Consider the following 21042-nt stretch of genomic DNA (forward strand, 5'->3'; position numbering starts at 1 on the left):
CTCTCTGCCAGAAAGTTTTTAGTTGTCTCTTCATCATCGCTGCTCCGCAGTTAACCAGTGTCGGCTGTAAGCGCCACCACCTCTCCTCTGCTATACAGGTGCTGTTCACACTACAACGCTGCAAAAACAGCATGTAATATTTTCTATTTGCAAACATCCAGTTTGCTTGTTCATCTATTCTGCCTGTAGTTAACCATTTGTGTGCTGATTGCCTACGTCTCTGTCATTGACCATCTGTCTGCTGATAGCACACAACTCTGCCATTAACCATTTGCTTTCTCCAAGTTCTGGATTTACTATACATCTACAATTTCTATGGATATTCAAACTCCAGTCTCTGTGTTTTCTACTATTTCCTGCTCTGCTTATCTGTCTGCCATTCTGCATAAACTGCTGTCCATGTCCTCGATGAGCCATGTGGCATCTGACAAGTCCTGCCCACTGTGCCATCATCTTTGGTCAATGTTGCGCACTCCGACCTATGGCTTAGGCCCCTTTCACACATCAGTTTTTTGCCATCAGTCGCAATCCGTTGAATCTTGAAAAAAACGGATCCGGCGACTGATGCCGTTGGATCCGTTTTTTTCTCATAGACTTGTATTAGCGACGGATGGCCTCACGTTTCATTTGTCGTTCGCCGGATCCGTCTTGTAGGCTACAAGATCTTTCACACATAATAGTTTTGTTGTTCTCTGATGTCCCATTAATCAGATCAGTATTGCATAAGATCATCTGAAGATCATCTGTGATTAGAGATCTGAAGATTAATACACTATTTTCCACCCCAACCATTCATATTTTCACTGACAATTAGACATGAACAATGGGCCCTAAGTGCAGGGGCCACAGTCCCATCATCATTTTCGTACCTTTATATTTGAGCAAAGCCAGTAACCAAATGGCACAATATTCCATGCCATAGACCTCCTCCTTCCCCTTGACTTCACCTTTGATGCTTGATATCGGCTTCCTCCTATAGTAATTTTACAGGAACAGGAAAACACAGGATGTTATAGCAGAGTCAAGTCTGCGACAGCGAAAAACAATAACATCCAGAGCCTTGACCTGTGTATAATATCAGACAGCCGAGGATGCTGCGGTCTGTGCAGTTACCATCAACCAGAACCTTCCTCATTTCTCAGTATAATCCCTTTAGCTTCAAGGGTTTTCCACGAAACCTGGAAAATCTGCCGTAATCTAAAAATAGATGGGGTTTTTGTCTCATTCATTTCAAGCACTTAAATATTTCATTACCTGAGTGGTGATCTGGGCACAAGCAGAAAACTTTGGGATGCTGTAGTAGGATGAGACAACAGGGCACCATTGAAACGGGAGGATCTGCAACTTTCTATGGAGCTCGGACCGCGGGGGACAAGGGGCTATATATTGTGTGATACCATATGGTCCATGCCCAGTCTATGGGGTTATAAAGGCACAGATGATTGGCCTCGGGGAGACCAAAACATCCAACACCGCGGAGACACCATAACGTGTTTCTCAACGCAGTGATTCCAGAACACTGCCCCCATCCCTTATGGGAAATATGCAGATGCATGTAAAGAAGCTGCGGAGACACCATCACGTGTTTCTCGACGCAAGCAGTGAATAGCCAGGCCTTTCCCCGGGAAGGAACAACCACGGGAAGGGCAGCATCCTATGAAGGAAAGCCACCTATGCCAAGCATGGTATCCATCCACAGACAGCTGTTTCGGGGTTTTTGCCCCTCATCAGTGTGGAGTAGGAATCTGGCTATTAGGAGCAGTGCCTAGTAAAAAGGCTATAAAGGCACAGATGATTGGCCTCGGGGAGACCAAAACATCCAACACCGCGGAGACACCATCACGTGTTTCTCAACGCAGTGATTCCAGAACACTGCCCCCATCCCTTATGGGAAATATGCAGATGCATGTAAAGAAGCTGCGGAGACACCATCACGTGTTTCTCAACGCAAGCAGTGAATAGCCAGGCCTTTCCCCGGGAAGGAACAACCACGGGAAGGGCAGCATCCTATGAAGGAAAGCCACCTATGCCAAGCATGGTATCCATCCACAGACAGCTGTTTCGGGGTTTTTGCCCCTCATCAGTGTGGAGTAGGAATCTGGCTATTAGGAGCAGTGCCTAGTAAAAAGGCTATAAAGGCACAGATGATTGGCCTCGGGGAGACCAAAACATCCAACACCGCGGAGACACCATCACGTGTTTCTCAACGCAGTGATTCCAGAACACTGCCCCCATCCCTTATGGGAAATATGCAGATGCATGTAAAGAAGCTGCGGAGACACCATCACGTGTTTCTCGATGCAAGCAGTGAATAGCCAGGCCTTTCCCCGGGAAGGAACAACCACGGGAAGGGCAGCATCCTATGAAGGAAAGCCACCTATGCCAAGCATGGTATCCATCCACAGACAGCTGTTTCGGGGTTTTTGCCCCTCATCAGTGTGGAGTAGGAATCTGGCTATTAGGAGCAGTGCCTAGTAAAAAGGCTGTCTGTGGATGGATACCATGCTTGGCATAGGTGGCTTTCCTTCATAGGATGCTGCCCTTCCCGTGGTTGTTCCTTCCCGGGGAAAGGCCTGGCTATTCACTGCTTGCGTCTAGAAACACGTGATGGTGTCTCCGCAGCTTCTTTACATGCATCTGCATATTTCCCATAAGGGATGGGGGCAGTGTTCTGGAATCACTGCGTTGAGAAACACGTGATGGTGTCTCCGCGGTGTTGGATGTTTTGGTCTCCCCGAGGCCAATCATCTGTGCCTTTATAGCCTTTTTACTAGGCACTGCTCCTAATAGCCAGATTCCTACTCCACACTGATGAGGGGCAAAAACCCCGAAACAGCTGTCTGTGGATGGATACCATGCTTGGCATAGGTGGCTTTCCTTCATAGGATGCTGCCCTTCCCGTGGTTGTTCCTTCCCGGGGAAAGGCCTGGCTATTCACTGCTTGTGTCGAGAAACACGTGATGGTGTCTCCGCAGCTTCTTTACATGCATCTGCATATTTCCCATAAGGGATGGGGGCAGTGTTCTGGAATCACTGCGTTGAGAAACACGTGATGGTGTCTCCGCGGTGTTGGATGTTTTGGTCTCCCCGAGGCCAATCATCTGTGCCTTTATAGCCTTTTTACTAGGCACTGCTCCTAATAGCCAGATTCCTACTCCACACTGATGAGGGGCAAAAACCCCGAAACAGCTGTCTGTGGATGGATACCATGCTTGGCATAGGTGGCTTTCCTTCATAGGATGCTGCCCTTCCCGTGGTTGTTCCTTCCCGGGGAAAGGCCTGGCTATTCACTGCTTGCATCGAGAAACACGTGATGGTGTCTCCGCAGCTTCTTTACATGCAGTCTATGGGGTTGTCACTACCGATCCAGTAGCTGTTCGGAGTGACTCAGTTATTGTTGTTTTTATAATTTACCAGCCATTTCTTGTAATCCAGTGATTGTGTGTCATGCTCCAACAGCGTTTCTTAGTGATTGTGGTTCCAATGACTGTTCCTAGCGATCTAGTGGTTGTGGCTCCAATGACTGTTCCAAGTGATCTAGTGGTTGTGGCTCCAATGACTGTTCCTAGTTATCTAGTGGTTGTGGCTCCAAAGACTGTTCCTAGTGATCTAGTGGTTGTGGCTCCAATGACTGTTCCTAGTTATCTAGTGGTTGTGGCTCCAATGACTGTTCCTAGTGATCTAGTGGTTGTGGCCCCAATGACTGTTCCTAGCGATCTAGTGGTTGTGGCTCCAATGACTGTTCCTAGTTATCAAGTGGTTGTGGCTCCAATGACTGTTCCAAGTGATCTAGTGGTTGTGGCCCCAATGACTGTTCCTAGCGATCTAGTGGTTGTGGCTCCAATGACTGTTCCTAGTGATCTAGTGGTTGTGGCTCCAATGACTGTTCCTAGTTATCTAGTGGTTGTGGCTCCAATGACTGTTCCAAGTGATCTAGTGGTTGTGGCTCCAATGACTGTTCCTAGTTATCTAGTGGTTGTGGCTCCAATGACTGTTCCTAGTGATCTAGTGGTTGTGGCTCCAATGACTGTTCCTAGTGATCTAGTGGTTGTGGCCCCAATGACTGTCCCTAGCGATCTAGTGGTTGTGGCTCCAATGACTGTTCCTAGTTATCTAGTGGTTGTGGCTCCAATGACTGTTCCTAGTTATCTAGTGGTTGTGGCCCCAATGACTGTTCCTAGCGATCTAGTGGTTGTGGCTCCAATGACTGTTCCTAGGGATCTAGTGGTTGTGGCTCCAATGACTGTTCCTAGCGATCTAGTGGTTGTGGCTCCAATGACTGTTCCTAGTGATCTAGTGGTTGTGGCTCCAATGACTGTTCCTAGTTATCTAGTGGTTGTGGCTCCAATGACTGTTCCTAGTGATCTAGTGGTTGTGGCTCCAATGACTGTTCCTAGTGATCTAGTGGTTTTGTGTCATGCTCCAATGACTGTTCCTAGTGATCTAGTAGGTGTGTTGTGGCTCCAATGACTGTTCCTAGTGATCCAATGGTTTTGTGTCGTGCTCCAATGGCTGTTCCTAGTGATCTAGTAGGTGTGTGTTGTGGCTCCAATGACTGTTCCTAGTGATCTAGTAGGTGTGTGTTGTGGCTCCAATGACCATTCCTAGTGATCCAGTGTTTTTTTGTCATGCTCCAGTGGCTGTTCTTAGTGATCCATTGGTTTTGTGTTGTGCCCCAATGGCTGTTCCTACTGATCCACTGGTAGGTTGTCGTGCTCCAATGACTGTTCCTAGTGATCCAGTGGTTGTGTGCCGTGCTCCAATGACTATTTCTAGTGATCCAGTGGCTGCAGAAATCCAAGGGCAGCACAATGGCTCAGTGGATAGCACAGCAGCCTTGCAGCGCTGGAGTCCTGGGTTCAATTTCCACCAAGGACAACATCTGCAAAGAGTTTGTATGTTCTCCCCATGTTTGCATGGGTTTCCTCCTCATACTACAGTTTCCTCTCATGTTCCAATGACATACTGATTGTAGGAGCCCCATTGGGGACAGCAATGACAATGTAAAGCGCTGCGAAATATGATAGCGCTATATAAGCAAAAGCATAATAATAATAATCTGCAGCTTTCTGTGATGTTTATGTTTTTGGATTTGCTTGCATTATTTGTTGCCTGCTTCCTTCAGTGCATTTGATTCATTTCACTTTACTATCACATTTCCTGTAATTTGTTGCTGTGCTGAAGTCCAGAGATGGCTTATTGTTGTTGTGTATCTGCTAATTGCCCCCAAAGTCCTTTGTGCACATTTCTCTCCTGTAGTCAGCTCACCGCACTCGCCATGTCGTCCTCCCCTTCAAAGGGTGACTAGTCACCTGAAGATGTCACTTTCAATAAATGACCTGGTGTATTAATATAGCACTGTTCACATTGTTACAAAATGGCTTTTTCAAGATTGTAATATTTGTGTTTGGCCCTTAACAGGAGGTCCATTATAAAGGGAGAACCTTGTGAATGTTTAATGAATCCATGATTAAAAACGCAGGTTTGAAATGACCTGGAAAGATACCGCTGATGCGTTTCCATTAATGTCGTAATAAGGTTTTGATGGATTTTACAGACCTAATAGTGTGCTGGGTTTCTATATGGTTATATTCATGGTCTCCCTCAGTAATGATACTTCAGAAAACTGTGGTGCATCATGATACTGGTTCTGGATGCAGAAATACACAACTGAAAGTGGAAAACAATCTAGATAAACAACTTAACAACCAAAGTTTTACTCTTAGTTTCTATACATTTTGTCATATACTTAAAGGCAATATCATAGTTGGAAACATCAGTCTCAACAAGCCATCAAACCACCACAATCTGTAAATAGACGACCAGCGTTAGTCAAACTGTCGCATTCTGCAAGTGTAAATGAGCTGCAAGAGTGACTATGTCCTGGATGTCCTTAAAGACAGAAATGTCCAGGAAAAATGGGAAATTTTGAAACATGAATGGTTAACAATCCCTAAAAGAGGAAAGAATATGAAGCATTTAAGGAAACCAGGATGGATGAACACAGAACTGAAACACATGTTATAAAGGAAGAAAGAAATGTTTATCAAATGGAAAGAGGGAGGCATAACTACTGAAGAATATAAAGCTATCTACAGAACCTGCAGGGCACGCATCAGATTAACTAAAGCTGATAATGAATTAAGGCTTGCAAGTGACATCAAAAGCAATGATAAAGGATTTGAGGGGCATTTCAAAAGTAAACGAGAAATCAAAGAGGCTATAGGATTTTTACACAATGAAAATGGTAAAGTAGTAAATAATGATGTTGAGACCAAACTTTTAAATTCCAATTTTGCATCTGTTTTCTCTCAGAAAGCAAATGTAACATCAACTGATCATTACTGTACTATTGAAGGAATAGAAGACTCCACACGATCTATACACAGAGATGGTGAGGGAATACTTAGCTAATATAAATGAATTCAAGTTTCCAGGTCCGGATGAAGTACATCCTAGGGTACTGAATAAATAATATTACTGAAGAAGATTGCAGAGGAAATTATTGAACAGGAATAGTCCCAGAAGACTGGAGAAGAGCAAATGGTGTCCCCATCTTCAAAAAGGGGAAGAAGGTGGACCCAGGGAACTATAAGCCTGTGAGCCCGACTTCTATACCAGGATAGATCTTTGAACAAATTAATAAACAACATGTATACAAGTAACTGGATGAGAATGAAGAGATTAACCAGAGTCAGCATGGGTATGTAACTAATAAGTTATGTCAGACTAACTTAATTTCCTTCGATGACAATCACTGACTGGGTGGATCAGTGAAACACAGCAGATATAGTATCTAGGAATAGGGACAGGAAATACTAGAGAAGAAAGAGAGAAAGATGATTCAAAAAGATCTAAGTAAATGAAATGTGGGCAGCAAATAGCAGAATGGTTTTAACAGTGAGACATGCAAAAGTCCTACATCTGGGCAAGAAAAAATAAAACAGCATATACAGAATGGGAGGAATAAGGCTAAGCAACAGTACATGTGAAAAAGACTTGGATATACTAATAGATCACAGACTGCACATGAGTCAACAGTGTGATGCAGCAGCAAAAAAAGGCAAACACAGTTCTGGAATGTATTAAGAGAAGCATAGAGTATAGATCATGTGAAGTAATTATCCCCCTCTACTCATCCTTGGTCAGGCCTCTTCTGGAATACTGTGTCCAGTTCTCGGTACCACATTTTGGAAAATACATTGAAAATCTGGAGCAAGTTCAGAGAAGAGCGACCAGGGTGGTGAGCGGATCGCAAATTAGGTCTTACAAGGAACGGTTAAAGGATCTGGGAATGTTTATCTTGCAAAACAAAAGACTGAGAGGAGACTTAATAGCTGTCTACAAATATCACAGAGTAGAAGGATCATCCTTATTCTCATTCGCAAATGGAAACACAAGAAGTAATGGAAACTGAAAGGGAGAAGATACAGATTAGATATTAGAAAAATCTTTTTGACAGTGAGGGTGATCAATGAGTAGAACAGGCTGCCACGTGACGTGGTGAGTTCTCTTTCAATGGAAGTCTTCAAACAGAGGCTGGACAGATACCTGTCTGAGATGGATTAGTGAATCCTGCAATGAGCAGGGGGGTTGGACACGATGACCCTCAAGGTCCCTTCCAACTCCACCATTCTATGATTCTATATAAAACTAAGGCATTGCTGGAGGGAGATTCGAAACTTTTTCTGACCACGCTGGAAAAGTGTTAATATGTTGTAGTTACATTGCAGTTTTGCTAAATTATAGCAGATACATTGCAGTGTTGCCAGTGTCTTGGAAAACGTGCGAACGCAGCCTCAGGATGGGTTCAGACAAGCATGCGGAAAACTGTCTCTTTTCCATCCAGAAATAATGGCCAATTATTTTAATCCGTTCTGGTCTCTGTTGAAGTTCCGAGCTGCATGAAAACCTCATGGCATGATCTTTTATATGCTACATTACTTACTTAATCATAGGTTTACTTCTGTGAGAAAACATCTCCATAAGTACCAAACAGATGCAACATTGCCACTGGGACTACCTTCACCTCCACAGTAAGGCCGGCGTCACACTAGAGAGAAATACGGACGAGGGAGAGGCGTAAAAACAACGCATTGCACTCGGACCAATGTTTCTCTATGGGGCAGCTTCCATCAGCAGTATATTTCTCGGCCGTATTTTACGGGCTGAGAAAATCGATTGTCAGCGTATTCCTACAAAAATACGCCAATGAAAGTCTAAGGGGGCGAGAAAAATATGGATTACACACGGACCACATGTCTGCCTTGCGAGAAATACGCACCGGTGTCCTATAGAAAGGCCGATAATTCAGTGCAGTGTACAGTAAAATCACACTGACAGGCTAGAATAGAATAGATAAAATAAATGTCTACACATAGAATAGGTAGATATATATATGTGTGTATATATATATATATATATATATATATATATATATGTTTATATATATATATATATATATATATATATATATATATATATACAGTACAGACCAAAAGTTTGGACACACCCTCTCATTTAAAGATTTTTCTGTATTTTCATGACTATGAATATTGTACATTCACACTGAAGGCATCAAAACTATGAATTAACACATGTGGAATTATATACTTAACAAAAAAAAGTGTGAAACAACTGAAATTATGTCTTATATTCTAGGTTCTTCAAAGTAGCCACCTTTTGCTTTGATGACTGCTTTGCACACTCTTGGCATTCTCTTGATGAGCTTCAAGAGGTAGTCACCGGGAATGGTTTTCACTTCACAGCTGTGCCCTGTCAGGTTTAATAAGTGGGATTTCTTGCCTTATAAATGGGGTCCGGACCATCAGTTGTGTCTGGTCTGGTGGATACACAGCTGATAATCCTACTGAATAGACTGTTAGAATTTGTATTATAGCAAGAAAAAAGCAGCTAAGTACAGAAAAACGAGTGGCCATCATTACTTTAAGAAATGAAGGTCAGTCCGAAAAATTGGGAAAACTTTGAAAGTGTCCCCAAGTGCAGTGGCAAAAACCATCAAGCGCTACAAAGAAACTGGCTCACATGAGGACCGCCCCAGGGAAAGGAAGACCAAGAGTCACCTCTGCTTCTGAGGATAAGTTTATCCGAGTCACCAGTCTCAGAAATCGCAGGTTAACAGCAGCTCAGATTAGAGACCAGGTCAATGCCACATAGAGTTCTAGCAGCAGACACATCTCTACAACAACTGTTAAGAGGAGACTTTGTGCAGCAGGCCTTCATGGTAAAATAGCTGCTAGGAAACCACTGCTAAGGACAGGGAACAAGCAGAAGAGACTTGTTTGGGCTAAACAACACAAGGAGTGGACATTAGACCAGTGGAAATCTGTGCTTTGGTCTGATGAGTCCAAATTTGAGATCTTTGGTTCCAACCACCGTGTCTTTGTGCGGCGCAGAAAAGGTGAACGGATGGACTCTACATGCCTGGTTCCCACCGTGAAGCATGGAGGAGGAGGTGTGATGGTGTGGGGGTGCTTTGCTGGTGACACTGTTGGGGATTTATTAAAAACTGAAGGCATACTGAACCAGCATGGCTACCACAGCATCTTGCAGCAGCATGCTATTCCATCCGGTTTGCGTTTAGTTGGACCATCATTTATTTTTCAACAGGACAATGACCCCAAACACACCTCCAGGCTGTGTAAGGGCTATTTGACCAAGAAGGAGAGTGATGGGGTGCTACGCCAGATGACCTGGCCTCCACAGTCACCAGACCTGAACCCAATCGAGATGGTTTGGGGTGAGCTGGACCGCAGAGTGAAGGCAAAAGGGCCAACAAGTGCTAAGCATCTCTGGGAACTCCTTCAAGATTGTTGGAAGACCATTCCTGGTGACTACCTCTTGAAGCTCATCAAGAGAATGTCAAGAGTGTGCAAAGCAGTCATCAAAGCTAAAGGTGGCTAATTTGAAGAACCTAGAATATAAGACATAATTTCAGTTTCACACTTTTTTGTTAAGTATATAATTCCACACGTGTTAATTCATAGTTTTGATGCCTTCAGTGTGAATGTACAATTTTCATAGTCATGAAAATACAGAAAAATCTTTTAATGAGAAGGTGTGTTGTAACTGTGTTTAACCCCTTCAGATGGATTTACATGGTGGGACATGACTGTACAGCGGACAGGTATGGGATATTGTTGCTTTTTTATGTTCCTTTTTTTCAGAAGAATGAGGGTCTTCAGGTAGATTAATAAAGATATTAAAACTCCATTTGTTTATTTATTTCATTAAAATATTTTATTCATAAAGTGTGTGTGTATTTTTAACCCTTTACTACTATTGGATTAATAATGGATAGGTGTCTTATTGACACCTCTCCATTATTAACCAGGCTTAATGTCACCTTACATTAGCAAGGTGACATTAACCCCTTATTACCCCATATCCCACTGCTACAGGGGAGTGGGAAGACAGTGGCTAAGTGCCAGAATAGGCGCATTTTATAGATGTGCCTTTTCTGGGGTGGCTGGGGGCAGATGTTTTTAGCTGGGGGGGGGGCAATAACCATGGTCCTTCTCTAGGCTATTAATATCTGCCCTCAGTCACTGGTTTTCCCACTCTGGCAGAGAAAATTGCGCGGGAGCCCAGACTGTATATATGTTTTCACGAATATTTGAGCCCATGGATCCATTCTATGTCCATTTTACAAGCCGGCGAGAAAATCTCGCCATACGGAAGACACACAGATACTTTTGGGAGAAAAAAATTGCATCTTTGCATGGAATACGGGTCACTAGGGTTTAGCGAAACGGATCGTTCATTTTCAAAAGTCGCCGACTTTTGGCAAAGTCGGGTTTCATGAAACCCGACCCGATCCCTGTGTGGGGTCGGCCATGCGGTACGCGACTTTCGCGCCAAAGTCGCGTTTCGTATGACGCGCTTGGCGCCATTTTTTTCAGCCAATGAAGGGGCGTGGGCAGAGTGATGAGAGAGAGAGAGAGAGAGAGAGAGAGAGAGGAAAAAAAAAAAATCCCATTGGCTTTGCATTGGGTTTCGTGTTTCGGTCGATCCTCGACTTTTCGCCATTGATTTCACTCGACTCGACTTTTGAGATAGTCGGGTTTCGCGAAACCCGGCTCGACCCTAAAAAAGTCAAGGTCGCTCAACCCTACGGGTCACTGTTTAGGAACTTTACTGCGGTAAAAAAAGGACCGTATTTTTATATGTTAGGTCTGACCGTGGCCTACTGCTACATCTCATTCATGTTTTTTTTTTCTATGTTGCAGACTTTCTGCATCCATTAAAAAAAATAGGTTACTTGCATTTTTTCTAGAATACGCAGCGTAAAAAACTAATTGCGGGAATGTAGTCTAGGACCCCAGAAATCTGTTCAGGCCACCACCATTAGGTTAACAGATCAGGAATACAATGTATCAGTTGGTTTATACGTAAATATTTGGACAGTAATTGCTACATGTAAATACATGGAATAAATGATGTCATTTGTACCTGTTCTGTGATCACTGGGACTTTAAGATTATCCCTAACTTCCTCTGCCTTCATATTTTCCACATTTTCTATTGAAGGTGCTGTTAATATTTTCCTAATCTACTGTTTCTTCTAAGAATAAAGCCAAAGCTTTTGTATTAATTTAGGGGCTACGTGTGCAGTTTCCCCGCCCGGCTGAGGTTTATTTGTAGGATCTCAGTGGGTGTAAGCCCTTCATTATGTGCAGCATTGAGTGATTGCTTATAAAACCCACACAGAGATCAGACGGGGTCTCCTCACCGCAGATTACAATGTGGGTGTGGGATTTGATAACTCCCATAGACAGCTGCAAGCCCCCTTAATGCAAGCAGCACCATTGTGTCTGTGATTAGTAGGACAGCTGGTAAACGCCCAATGGGGACATGGAAAAGACAAGCGGGGGGCTCCACCTGCTGCTCTTATGCCTGTGCCCTGGCTTCTCTGGGAACAGGAGGGGGAAGGGGAGACACCTCCATTACCATTTTCTTATATACTGGAAACTGAGAGACAAAAAGAACTCTAAACCCGATAGTGAACCAATGAGAAAGTAACAGGGAATGAGGTATAAAAGTCAATTTTTATTGGGTAGCAGTAGTGACAACAATTAAAAGTATTAAAAATATATATATATACAGGTCCTTCTCAAAAAATTAGCATATAGTGTTAAATTTCATTATTTACCATAATGTAATGATTACAATTAAACTTTCATATATTATAGATTCATTATCCACCAACTGAAATTTGTCAGGTCTTTTATTGTTTTAATACTGATGATTTTGGCATACAACTCCTGATAACCCAAAAAACCTGTCTCAATAAATTAGCATATCAAGAAAAGGTTCTCTAAACGACCTATTACCCTAATCTTCTGAATCAACTAATTAACTCTAAACACATGCAAAAGATACCTGAGGCTTTTATAAACTCCCTGCCTGGTTCATTACTCAAAACCCCCATCATGGGTAAGACTAGCGACCTGACAGATGTCAAGAAGGCCATCATTGACACCCTCAAGCAAGAGGGTAAGACCCAGAAAGAAATTTCTCAACAAATAGGCTGTTCCCAGAGTGCTGTATCAAGGCACCTCAATGGTAAGTCTGTTGGAAGGAAACAATGTGGCAGAAAACGCTGTACAACGAGAAGAGGAGACCGGACCCTGAGGAAGATTGTGGAGAAGGACCGATTCCAGACCTTGGGGAACCTGAGGAAGCAGTGGACTGAGTCTGGTGTGGAAACATCCAGAGCCACCGTGCACAGGCGTGTGCAGGAAATGGGCTACAGGTGCCGCATTCCCCAGGTAAAGCCACTTTTCAACCATAAACAGCGGCAGAGGCGCCTGACCTGGGCTACAGAGAAGCAGCACTGGACTGTTGCTAAGTGGTCCCAAGTACTTTTTTCTGATGAAAGCAAATTTTGCATGTAATTCGGAAATCAAGGTGCCAGAGTCTGGAGGAAGACTGGGGAGAAGGAAATGCCAAAATGCCTGAAGTCCAGTGTCAAGTACCCACAGTCAGTGATGGTGTGGGGTGCCATGTCAGCTGCTGGTGTTGGTCCACTGTGTTTCATCAAGGGCAGGGTCAATGCAGCTAGCTATCAGGAGATTTTGGAGCACTTCATGCTTCCATCGGCTGAAATGCTTTATGGAGATGAAGATTTCATTTTTCAGCACGACCTGGCACCTGCTCACAGTGCCAAAACCACTGGTAAATGGTTTACTGACCATGTTATTACTGTGCTCAATTGGCCTGCCAACTCTCCTGACCTGAACCCCATAGAGAATCTGTGGGATATTGTGAAGAGAAAGTTGAGAGACGCAAGACCCAACACTCTGGATGAGCTTAAGGCCGCTATTGAAGCATCCTGGGCCTCCATAACATCTCAGCAGTGTCACAGGCTGATTGCCTCCATGCCACGCCGCATTGAAGCAGTCATTTCTGCCAAAGGATTCCCGACCAAGTATTGAGTGCATAACTGAACATTATTATTTGATGTTTTTTTTGTTTGTTATTAAAAAACACTTTTATTTGATTGGATGGGTGAAATATGCTAATTTATTGAGACAGGTTTTTTGGGTTATCAGGAGTTGTATGCCAAAATCATCAGTATTAAAACAATAAAAGACCTGACAAATTTCAGTTGGTGGATAATGAATCTATAATATATGAAAGTTTAATTGTAATCATTACATTATGGTAAATAATGAAATTTAACACTATATGCTAATTTTTTGAGAAGGACCTGTATATAAGATCGATATAATCCAAAAAATACAAAAAATAGTATATATGTGCACAGTTCAAGCTGCACATGACAAGGTAGGCCAAATCATAAATATATATCACAGAGTAAAAATGGCAATCAGTGGCATATGCACAAGGGTGGAAAGAGGTATATTTAGAATAGCCTATACAATATACTATTAGCATAGGAAAGTGTAAGACAATCATAGAAATATATCAATAATAAAGTGCAAAGTGCAGTGGACCAATTACCCTATAAAAGCTGAGAGTGCAATATGCTGAAAAAACAAATAAATCCGATGCAAAGTGCTATGTGCAAATGCTATGGAAATGCCAGTTACTCACAATGAATACAGGAAATGTTCCCAGGCCTCCAGCAGCGAGATAATGTGCACCCCGACGCGCGTTTCATACACGCAGTCGCAGTTTGCATCGGATTTATTTTTTTTTTCAGCATATTGCACTCTCAGCTTTTATAGGGTAATTGGTCCACTGCACTTTGCACTTTATTATTGATATATTTCTATGATTGTCTTACACTTTCCTATGCTAATAGTATATTGTATAGGCTATTCCAAATACACCTCTTTTCACCCTTGTGCATATGCCACTGATTGCCATTTTTACTCTGTGATATATATTTATGATTTGGCCTACCTTGTCATGTGCAGCTTGAACTGTGCACATATATACTATTTTTTGTATTTTTTGGATTATATCGATCATATATATATATATATTTTTTTAATACTTTTAATTGTTGTCACTACTGCTACCCAATAAAAATTGACTTTTATACCTCATTCCCTGTTACTTTCTCATTGGTTCACTATCGGGTTTAGAGCTCTTTTTGTCTTTCTATTGGTCTTCCACTAGAATTGTGGCACTGATGGTGACCCCTTGTTCATATTGAAGTGAACATAGAATATATTTTATCTTATTATTTTTAATTTTTCATATATAATAATAAGGTGTCACTTCTGTGTCTTTTTACTACTGGAAAGATTATTTTATAGTGCTTATTGTATTGTTTGTTCTTTTTGTTTTTTTTACTACCTGATGAAGGCTGCACTGTAAAAATAGCAGCCGAAACGCGTTGTACTGTTTTTAAAAAAAATTTACAAATATATTTTATTTTGAGAAAATAAATGAATTTTTTAACATTTTTCACTTGAAGTGGATGAATTCAAAAAATCCGTAGGTGCTTAGCGCCACATTTACTTGGAGTTTTTTTTTTTTTTTTCTCTTTGAAATTACTACTGGAAACTGAGAGTCAAGAATTGTGTAACTGGTTGATATATATTATATTTCATTAGATCATTTTAAAAGGTCCTGTTTGCTGTCAGTGAATGGAAGCGACATCCAAAGACTAAAACTAATTCTGACCCAAAATATAGTTTGTTAGGCCGGAGTCACACTAAACTATAATGAGGACGAGTGCTATGCGATAAAAAATCGCATAGCACTCGGACCAATGTTAATCTATGGGGCAGCTCCCACCATCTGTCGTTTTTTTGGCCGTACTATACATGCGAGGGATGCCGCGGCTTATCCCCTTGGGACTGACTACCAGGTATACTCCTTACATTTACATTTTTATATGCCTTGGAAGGGTTATCTTTGTTTGTCATATTATTAGGAGACATAGCGTTTAAGCCTCTTTTATATGTATATACTATGACAAACTAGTCTCTCTTAGGTACTATACCTTTTACATACTAACAGGCTATATATGGTGTATTAGCATTATAACTGGCATGTCAGTCTAAATATTAGAGATAAGCCTATGGCAGATCCATCCCTCGTTTTTGGTTCCAGCACCTTCCTTATTAGTAGATATATGTTGTTTTTAAACATCTTCTAATAAAATATTGTTTTTATATTGTACCATGGTCGAGGTCATTTCATTCATTGATCACGTCGGTGTGAGATAGTTTAGCTAAATGGTACTTTGTCCCCCGTTCTGAGGGGCCTTATAGATATTATTGAGCCCAATCTGTGTATATATGCGAGAGAAATTGCAGCATGCTGCGAATTTCACCGTATATCGGCCAAGACTCGCCAATGAAAGTCTATAGGGGCGAGAAATACTCGCACAGCACACGGACCATCAGTGTGACTTGTGTGAAATATGCACCGGTGTCCTATAGAAAAGCCGGCAATTCAGTGCGATGTAATGTAAAATCACACTAACAGGTTAGAATAGAACAGATAGAATAATTGTCTACACATAGTATAGGTGTATATATATACATATATATGTCAGTGAGACACATGGTGACATGAACTCATATGAACTGTAGCGTGGGAAAGTTTCTGAATATTTTCCCACGCTACAGTTCATACGAGTTCATGCCACCAAGGGGCGGAGCTTCGGTATTGCACTGCTAGTCACCGAAGCTCTGCTCACTGCTTTTCATTCATTCCCCAGTCGTTTACAGTTGGGAGCGGCTGCATTAGTAGCGATCCCAGTTGTAAATGTATTTAACCCCTTCAGATGGATTTACAGCATGGGACTTGACTGTACAGCGGACAGGTATGGGATATTGTTGCTTTTTTATTTTGCTTTTTTTTTTTCAGAAGAACGAGGGCTTCGATTTGGATTGAGCGTACAATAAAGATGGTAAAACCTGTGTCTTTCTTTCTTTCATTAAAATACTTTATTATTAATGTGTGTGTATTTTTAACCCTTTCAGACTATTGGATTAATAATGGACAGGTGTCTTATTAACACCTCTCCATTATTAACCAGGCTTAATGTCACCTTACAACAGCAAGGTGACATTAACCCCTTATTACCCCATATGCCAATGCCACAGGGCAGTGGGAAGAGAGTGGCTAAGTGCCAGAATAGGCACATCTTACAGATGTGCCTTTTTTGGGGGTGGCTGGGGGCAGATCTCTTTAGCCTGGGGGCGGGGGGGGGGGGCCAATAACCATGGTCCCTCTCTAGGCTATTAATATCTTCCCTCAGTCACTGGCTTTCCCTCTCTGGCAGAGAAAATTGTGCGGGAGCCCACACCAGTTTTTTCCATGAATTAACCCTTTAATTTAACACCTACAGCTCCCAAATTTTACACACACACTATTAACATTATTAGTGAGGGATATATAAAAATATGACGGATATGCAATGGTTTACTGTATGTAAAACCATGTCTCATATCCTGTCGGGTTCGGTAAGGATTTAGCAAAAGCCGGCAATTGAATTACCGGCTTTTCTGCTATCTAGCTCTGTATTAAATATATATATATATATATATATATATATATATATATATATATATATGTGTGTGTGTGTGTGTCAATGACATATATTTATATATATATACCCCTATACTTTATGTAGACATTTATCTTAGCTATTCTAGTCTAACCTGTCAGTCAGTATGATTTTACTGTACACCGCACTGAATTGCCGGCTTTTCTATAGAACACCGCTGCGTATTTCTCGCAAGTCACACTGCTGGTCCGTGTGTAATCCGTATTTTTCTCGCCCCCCACAGACTTTCATTGGCGGATTTTTTGCACAATACGCTGACAAACGCAGCATGCATGCTGCGATTTTCTCAGCCCGTAAAATACAGCCGAGAAATATACGGCTGATGGAAGCTGCCCCATAGAGAAACATTGGTCCGTGTGCAATGTGTTGTTTTTGCGCCTCTCCCTCGTCCTTATTTCTCTCTAGTGTGACCCCGGCCTAAAAGCTTCATGTGTTTCTATGAGGCTGTCACGCTCGGGTCGGATCTGACCATGGCAGTCCGATATTGGACCGATTTACACAAACATCTGACTGCACCCTTATTTATGTACAGGAACCTTTTGCCGAACTAGACGGATCCAAATAATTTAGGAAATCTGGATACCAATTAGATAATAATGGGAGTATCCATTCCCAGTATACATAGGTGCGTCAATGTCCAGTCCTTTGTGCGTCACATCTTCAGGACCTCATACAGATATATTCATTTAGTGGTTAATGACATCATGTACATGCCCAGCGGCAGAGGAGGGGGATATCTGGTCTATACCGTATTATTATTGTGTGGCCCCGTAAGTCTCCCCCTGATAGCTGCCTGTACTCCGTCTCCATGAAGAAGAGCTGTACAATGTCCTCACAATGCTCTGAGCAGAGGAGCACGATACAGTGAACAACCCAGGCGTCCATCCTGGAATTATCCAGCAGAACTGGAGAAACAATGGATGGATACAGTTATCTTACAATAAGTTATCTGCAGAGAGCACCGACCACTGACTGTATCCTCAGCACTTGTTCTGGAGCAGTGACTAATTAAAATCAATCAAATTGTCACAAACCAGATAATGTGTCAAGGACTTGAGGTCTATGATTTTTAAAAGGGTTGTCCACTACTAGGACAACCCATTCTTGATCTAAATGTTTGACCCGGATAAAATAAACTAACATACTCACCTCCCGTGTCGGTGCCATTCCGGAGGTGTCAGCACTCGCTCTCTCTGGGGCTCCCGTGTTGTTGTTGTGACACGTGACCCCCGATGTCCAATCAGCGCTGGCGTCACTGTCCCCGCCTCCTGTCGAATTGAACAGGAAGAGGAAGTCCGGGCTGCAGCTGATCTCTGACTTCCTCTTCAAGTTCAGTTGATTGACAGATCTGTCTAATGTGTTTACATAGCGAGATACCTGTCAATCACCTCTAGTGGGGCCACGCTGGATTAATCATGTCTCTCCCTATATTCCCTAGCCGGATTTTTCAACTATGTTTTCTTTGAAATGCCACAAACTTTCAGAGTAAAACCTAACAGCCGAGAGACGCGCAGCCGCGGGGACTCAAACATATTTTATGAGCACGCCGAAGAAACGCTGTTAGCACCTGAGCATGCTCAGATAACACCTTATCCCAGCAGGTTCGCTTATCACTAACAATTGTTTATTCTGAGTAACAGGAAAAGATAAGGTGTTAGGTTGGAATGGAAATTACATAAAGTCACATGCGCTGAATGTCTACTATTCTGTCACTTTACATATTACTTAGCATTCAAAAGACTTGAAAGACTCTTTCTATTCAATTCTATTGTAAACCCACTTTGCTATTCATATGTTGAGTCTTTTTGAGAATTTGATTACCCACTTCAGGTTCTTGAAAAACACCTTGTGGGAAAAAGAAAGTACATGTCACGTCTTTTAAGTGGCTCCTGGTGGAATCTGCTCCCAACTAGGCAGTGTGAAATCTATAGGCTGCAAAAAAAAAAACCAAAGCCTCCAAAACACTTTAGGAAATGAAAAACTTTTCCAAAAACTCATCAAACGGTATGTGCACGTGCCACCTATTCAACAATAGCTAGCGTTTTTTATCTGAAGCTTTTTTTTATGAGCATTTTCTTGACTATTTCGTGAGCTTTTTTTTTTAACACTTTTCACCACTAGTGATTTTTTTAAATCTATTTTTCCATTGTTTTTGTGATGTCTTTAATACTGTTGTTTTCCAGATTTTTTTTTCCAATTTCCTTCAACATTGAAGACATTTCTATTGTTTTTTTTGTTGTTTTTTTTTTAAGCAAAAAAAAGCTTGCAAAATGCTAAAAAAGATGCATGGGCCTTTGCATTGATTTGCATTGTAATGTACTGAGCATCTTAAGAGCAACACATTCCTGAAGAATGGTCGGGTCACTTTTTTTAACCACTTTGGAAACCTAAACCTGTTACAAGATGCTAAAAAGACAAAACATATGAACAATGAGTCGTCTGTAAATAAAAAAGTAAATGTTCATTCTTTTGCGCATTTTGCTGGTCACCTTTTCAGGCGAGTTTGGCAGCGGAGTTGCCTGAAAAAGACAGAAAACTTGTTGTTTTGGAGCTCATGAAAAAAAAAAACCTCTGTGTACACATATAATGTATGAAGAATCAAGCAGCAATTACTATGACCTGTAAAGTGATACATCTATTTACAGCATTATTCACAAGTCCGGGTTTTTTTTTTTTGTCTCCAAAAACAGACATTTTTTAATCCGGTTTTGGTCCTTATGTCTGTTTTTACAATCCATCTATTTTTTTTAAGCAAAAATACAAATCTGATAAAGATTTCTCGGCTTCTCCAAATAAGCAGTTAAATTGAAAAATGGAGCGCACACGAATATGAGATAAATGTGATGTTTTTATTCCATAAACCCATTCACACTGGACCAAAGTAAAACATGTCTCCGTTTTTTTTTCTGTGCAGGCCTTTACGTCACAAATCTAAAATAAGTGAAGTGAAAAAAAAAAAATCCCCAAAACAATGAATTTAATGTGTAAAAAAAAAAAAAATGTATAGCGCGCAGATGAAAAACAGTGGTGTGTGAATGAAGCCTATCCTGTACAAATTCCTTCAGATTAAAATAAATTGCAGATTTTTGTTTTATTTCGCGGAAACTGGAAAAAAAAAGTCCCTACATTTATGCACTGTAATTTGCTGTCAGATATTATCGCTGGGAATCATTTTCCTGTCTATCACAAGCTGGCATGGGCTCGGGGGCGCCCCCTACACCAGATATCTGACTGCACTGATACAATGTAGCACACAAGGTTCTACTGAGTTCTAGAGATAGATTGAATGGCAGAACTTTATTGCTCTGTCCTTTTCTTGCTGCGCTCCGCAACTTGTGGGGGACATTATCTAAAGGTCCTTACCTTGTGGTCATAGCTCCCATTGATCCTCATAGTTCCCCTTGGCCTCAGCTCTTTCATGCACCCTTGCACTAATCATCCATGAGAAAAGTTGGGGTTGGGGGTCCCCAGTAACAGCTGTAGAGGAGGGCAGCAACACAGAAAGGCAGCATTGAGAGGCAGCCAGGCAGCTGACACACTAATCCATCTCTTGTGTTACTCAGGAGCTCACTACAAGCATTTCCCTTCCTGTGGCTGCTCTCCAAATGTAAGCACACACCTCCTGTCCTCTGCCCCCTCCTAGCCCGGGATCAACTGCTTCTTTATCATTCAGTATGTGGGAACAGAGCAGCAGCTGATGCCGAGCGGAGGGAGTCTCTACAGTATATTGCAGCCCCATTCCCTCCAACCTGAGGGATGATATTAGGTGAGGGGTGACAAGGACACTAAACTTCAGGAGGGCAAATTTCCAACGGATGAGAGAGGATCTTGGTGCAATTAACTGGGACGATATCCTGAGACATAAAAATACACAAAGAAAATGGGAGACGTTTATTAGCATCCTGGATAGGACCTGTGCACAGTATATACCGTATGGGAATAAACATACTAGGAATAGGAGGAAACCAATATGGCTAAATAGAGCTGTAAGGGGCGCAATAAGTGACAAAAAGAAAGCATTTAGAG

The 21042-nt window shown here is 41.9% G+C and overlaps 1 protein-coding gene across 5 annotated transcripts in view; it reads right to left on the bottom strand.

Moving 5' to 3' along the window:
- Window positions 1-20629, bottom strand: part of ST3GAL3 (ST3 beta-galactoside alpha-2,3-sialyltransferase 3) — a 285569-nt gene extending 264940 nt beyond the window's left edge. For 3 of the 5 annotated variants that reach the window (XM_069738039.1, XM_069738043.1, XM_069738045.1), the window contains exon 1: window positions 20380-20590. The gene's annotated coding sequence lies outside the window, so the exon portion shown is untranslated. Of the gene's footprint in view, window positions 1-20379 lie in introns of all 5 variants that reach the window. The other 2 variants (XM_069738036.1, XM_069738049.1) reach the window with 2 other exon arrangements.
- Between the last annotated feature and the right edge of the window lie 413 nt (window positions 20630-21042).

Source organism: Ranitomeya imitator, chromosome 8, assembly GCF_032444005.1.
Source record: "Ranitomeya imitator isolate aRanImi1 chromosome 8, aRanImi1.pri, whole genome shotgun sequence".
Taxonomy (NCBI): domain Eukaryota; kingdom Metazoa; phylum Chordata; class Amphibia; order Anura; family Dendrobatidae; genus Ranitomeya; species Ranitomeya imitator.